A 5,478-nucleotide genomic window follows, 5' to 3' on the forward strand; every position below is an offset into this window, starting at 1 on the left:
TTTATCCTAATGCTATAGTTGAATATTTGCTATCCTATTCAGATTCTATCTGTCTCCCTACTCTGTGTTTTGTGACCCCTTACTCCCTTTTATTCTTTGTTCAGGTATGAGAGCCTTCTTGAGGATATCTTGTAGTGGAGGTCATGTGACTATGAAGTCCATCAGCTTTTGTTTGCTGGAAAATATTTAATTTCTCCCTCATATCTGAAGGATATTTTTGCTGCATAGAGTATTCTTGGTTGAAGACTTTTATCCTTTAAAGTTTTGAATATGTCACTCCAATCTCTCCTAGCTTGTAAGGTTTCTGTAGAGAAATCCACTGAAAGTCTGATGGGGGTTCCTTTGTAGGTCATTTTCTTCTGCCTTGCTGCCCTGAGTATTCTTTCTTTGTCCTTCATTTTTGCCATTTTTACTACTATGTGCCTTGCAGTAGGTCTTTTTACATTGACAAATCTAGGAGATCTGAAAGCTTCCTCCACACACATTTCTCTCTCAATCCCTAGATTTGGGAAGTTCTCTTCTATTATTTCGTTGAGCACACTTTCTGTTCCATTTTCCTTTTCCACGTCCTCAGGAATTCCGATGATTCTTAAGTTGCATTTTCTCATTGAGTCAGGTATTTCTCTGAGATTTTCTTCAGTTCTTTTTAATTCTTAGTTCTCTTTCTTCCTCTGTCTGGAGCCATTCAGCCTGTCTATCTTCGATTATGCTAATTTGCAGCTCTATGGTGTCTATACGGGCATTCAGGGAATCCGTATTCTGTTTTATCTGATCCATTGTATTTTTCATCTCTAGTATTTCTAATTGATTCTTCTTTATAATTTCAATCTCTTTTGTGAAGTAACTCCAGAACTTGTTGACTTGTTCCTCTACATTTCCCTTTACCTCATTGAATATTTTGAACTCCTCTTCACTTAGTTTACCCATTTCCAAGCCCTCAGGACCTACTTCTATATTTTTATTGTTTTCCTTTTGGACTGGAGCTTTTATAAATTGCTGGATGGTAGAGAAGTGGTTTTTGCGCATGATGCTATTATTCGGCTGCAATTACAGCCTGTTGCCACTAGATGGGGGGTCGAGAGGGTTGTTTTCTGAGCCCTGTGCCTTCAGCCAAGATGACGGCACCCAAGGTGGGTTAGGGGAGGAGGAGCACTTTCACTCACGCCAACCCGTATTGGATCAGCTCTCACTTTCTGGTCTCCCGGGGCCCTGGCTTGTTGGGGTTCCCCCATGCAAAAGCTTTCCCCTGTTGGAGGGTTTCTGCTGCTCGGGTGGTGGGAGTCCTGGACCATCCCCCCCGACACATGGCCCCTACCCCACTCCTTCCCACACCTGTGGCAGAGATCCCAGTCTCTAGGGGAGGGAGCGAAGTTCTCTCCTTCCCCATTCCAGCTCCTCCAAGGCTGGCTGAAGCCTCTCTCACTTCCGTCGTTTGGCTGCTGTGGGTCTCTGACGATTTCTGTTATTAGGATTGTTTTTTTGGTTGGAAAGCAGTTGCTCTTTTTGGTTGTACTTTGGAGGGGAGAGAGTCCCAGGTGAGCTCACGCCACCCTGTTGCTGACGTCTGTCTGATGGATGTACTCTTTATCTTGGTTGTGGTGATGGTTTCACCGGTGTACACATATGGTAAAATTTATTCCTATGTAGACTCGAATTATATGCAGTTTATTATATGTCAAAACTGCTTATTCATATCTTTTGTCCATTTTAAATTGGGTTGTCTTGTTATTAATGAATTGTAAGTGTTCTTTAGATAGTCTGATCTTTTTCAGCTCTTTACCAACTATGTATACAAGTTTTTTGTCAGATATTTGATTTGCTGACATTCTCTCCTTGTTTCTAGCTTGCTCTTATTTTTACTATTTTCTTATTACTTAAGATATCTATTTTGCTGCTTATTTTTCATTTCTACTATGTACACTTAAAGCTAGAAATTTGATCTGTAAATACTGCTTTAGCTGCATCTCATAAGCATTGAAATGCAATTGTTGTAAATATTTATCAATTTCTATTATATGTTATTTCCTCCATGAGTTATTTAAAACTCTGTCCTCAAATTGCCAAACCCATGGCATTTCATTTATTTATCTTTTAACTACATTGTGGTTAGGAAATATGGTCTATATAATTTCAATCCTATGAAATTTTTGGTGTTTCTTTGTGGACAAACATAAGACCAATATTAATAAATGTTCCCTGTGTCCTTGAAAAGAACTGACTGAAACTGTATGAACTAGTCTATATAGTTCATCAGATCAAGGTTATTCATCATGTTGCTTAAATCTTCTGTGTACTGTTTGAGTTTTTATCTGCCTGTTCTAGCAATGACTGAGAGATGTGTGTTAAAATCTGTCATCATAAATGTAGATTTCTCTGTTTTCTCTTATGAATCAATTACTCCCTTTGTAAGTGTGATGCCTCTCCGTGTGGTACATGTAAATAGAGAACCAGTTTTACTTTGACGAATAGGACTTTATAGCTGTGCCCTGCCCACACTAGTGATGTGTGACCTGCCATCTCCTCTCTTGATCCTCTTTACCGTATGCCACAATTTTGTTTCTTACATAGGTGAACATCTTCTCATATATTTTATAAATTACAAATTTATTCCTTCTTTGTCTATTTTCTGTCCTTTCAAGAAACACTGAAAGATCTGGAAATGTAAGGATCTTTACCTGCTATTATCTGCTGAGATATCCAATCACCAAGAACAGTGCCTGCACATAACAGCTCTCAATAAATATTGAATGAAAAGTCGACTTCGTTTGATATTTTGCTCTCGTATGTGTAGAATTTGCTATATTTGCCTACACTTCTGATTTCAACCTTTCTCTAGTTGCATGTTTTTGATTTGGATTTTGTTTTGAATCCACGGAAAAAATGTTTATTTTTTTAAACTGAAACCTTTGGTTCATTTATCATAGTTATAATATCTGATATATTTGGATTCATATACAAAATTTTATTTTTTGCTTTCTACTTGTCTAACTTGTTCCATAATTTGTTTTCTCCTTCTTCTTTGTAGTTTAGTTTGGATTCTTTGAGTATTTTTTCACATTATGTATTCTTTCTCTACTAATTTTGGAAATTATATACAGTTTTCTCAATTTTTTAGTGGCCACTCAGTAATTACAACACATATTTTTACTCTTTTAAAATTTATTTTTTTGTGGAGGATTAGCCCTGAGCTAGTGTCTGCTGCCAATCCTCCTCTCTATTTTGTATGTGGGATGCCTGCCACAGCATGGGTTGAGAAGTGGTGCATTGCTCAGCTCCTGGGCTCCCAACCTGTGAACCCTGGGCCACAGAAGTGGAGTGAACTTAACCGCTATGTCCCCAGGCTGGCCTCCAATCTTCCTCTGTTTTGTATGTGGGTCGCCTGCCACAGCGTGGCTTCTGATAAGTGGTCTAGGTCCACGCCTGGGAACTCAACCTGGGTGACAGAAACGGAGTGTGCTGAACTTCAACACTAGGCCACGGGGCCGGCCCAAAGACATGTATTTTTAAATTATCAAAGTCTAAACATAATCTCTATTTTTATATTCTTCTAATACAAGAAATTACTTTAGAACATTTTAATTCCATTCCCACTGTCCACATCAATCTACATATAATTGTTGTTGTGTATTTTAATTTTGTTTTTTCTTTTTTAAACCCTAGAAATAATTACTGTTATTTTGTACCTTTTATGTTTGTTTAGACTTAGTCTTTTTTTTAACCTCTGATTTACTCTCTGGAATTACTTTCCTCTTGGCTGAAGTACATTCTTTAGGAATTCCTTTAATGACAACTGGAGGCAAGAAGTCTCAGTCTTTGTTGTCTGCAGTGTGTTTATTTTGCCCTTATTTTTGACAGATATTTTCCCTGAGTATAAAATTTTAGGCTTACTGATACTTTCTCTCAGCACATTGAAAATCTGTTTCCACTGTTTTCTGGCTTCCTTTGTTACTGTTAAGAAATCAGCATAGTTCCAGCCATCTCTTCTTCAAATGTCATCTGTCTGTTCTTTCCAGTGAGTTTTAAGGGATTCTCTTTTGATGTCCTACAGTTTCACCATTATGTGGGAAGGTGTGAATTCTTTCTTAATTATTTTCTCCGGGATTCATTAGATTTCTTGAATGTGTGGATTGGTGAATTTCACCAGTTCAGCAAACAATTCAGCCATCACCACTTTGAAAGTTCCCTCTGCCCTATTCTCTTCTATTTTCTCTCTGTAAGCATCGTTTGCCTGTTTAATTGCATGCTGGCCTGTTCTTTCTCAAATCTCTCATCCCGCTCACCAAGTAGAAGTCACTGGGTTCTAGATCTCCCTTCACTGAGGGAGTGCCCTTTGGGGTTCGTGGTGAAAGTCCCCCTATTAGATGCTCCCCTGAACCAGCCATTGCCTTTGACTCTCATTTTCATGTCAGTGTGGCTTTGAGAAGGAAAGCTATCCAGGGATAGTAAGATAAACCCCAAATGACAGCCAGCTGCCATCCTCACTCACCTGTCTGGGTTTCATCCTTCACTTTGCTCTGCATCTGAGAAAACTAATTTTCTTGCCTGCTCACCCATGCTTTTCAGAAAATATATGTAGTATCATTTAGTATTTTTAGTTGGTTTCAATGGGAGGATCAATAATCTAGATACCTGAAAAAGAAGTTTCTTTAGATTTATTTGGTTAGTTTGTTCCTGTTTTTGTTTTTTTCCCTGAGTTAATGGCTCCCTTTAGAGTTATTTTTCTGTTCATCTTTGTCTCTTTTGTCTCGGTTTCATGTTGTAGTCTTTTCTCAAATGTGAGTTCTCCCTGATTGTCTTTTCATGTTTAAGGATAAATCATCACAAAAGCTACCTGAAAGTTCCATGTGGTGAGTGAGAGTCATGACTGCCGGCTTCACCTGAGGTGAGAGAGAGGGACAGGCTTTATGCAGAGGGAACCCTAAATGCCAGAATGCATAGGTTTTCCTCTGGAGATGTTCTAATCTTTAGAGAAGAGCCCTCTAATTACACACTGGGGAAGAGAGACCTTGAAGTGTAGGTTTCTGAATTAGGGGGAAGTGAGGGGATGATGGCAGAATCACTTGTCTCATATTCATGTCATGCCCTACTTTCCGCCCCACAGCCCCATTCCACGTAGTCGAAGTTTCCGAAGCTGGACCTCCCCGAGGTGCTCCAGGCACTGTGTGAGGCCACCTCACCTATAGCATCTCTGGGATTGTGTTGACTGGGGATGTCCTGCCCCAATGCATCCTTCCTCTCTCTCTGCCTTCCAGAGATTTGTTGAAACCTCTTGTCACTGATGGTCCTACTTTGAAGTTCTCTGTGACATCGTGGTTTAATTAGGGGTTGCAAAATGAGAGGATGTCTGTGGTCTACGATTTATGTTAATCATTTCCCACAATGGTTAGCATAGGGCCAGTTTGTTGTCTTGACTCTGAAATCCCTGATCTCTTGTTAAGTAGAAATAAAATATAATAAGAGAGAATGTGCAAATGACTT

At 39.1% G+C, this 5,478-nt stretch overlaps 1 protein-coding gene across 1 annotated transcript in view; it reads left to right on the forward strand.

Moving 5' to 3' along the window:
* The window catches only part of LOC123287442 (GTPase IMAP family member 1-like), a 221,816-nt gene that overhangs the window by 123,414 nt on the left and 92,924 nt on the right, over nucleotides 1–5,478 (forward strand). The window lies entirely within an intron of this gene.

Source organism: Equus asinus, chromosome 1, assembly GCF_041296235.1.
Source record: "Equus asinus isolate D_3611 breed Donkey chromosome 1, EquAss-T2T_v2, whole genome shotgun sequence".
In the NCBI taxonomy this organism is placed as follows: Eukaryota; Metazoa; Chordata; class Mammalia; order Perissodactyla; family Equidae; genus Equus; species Equus asinus.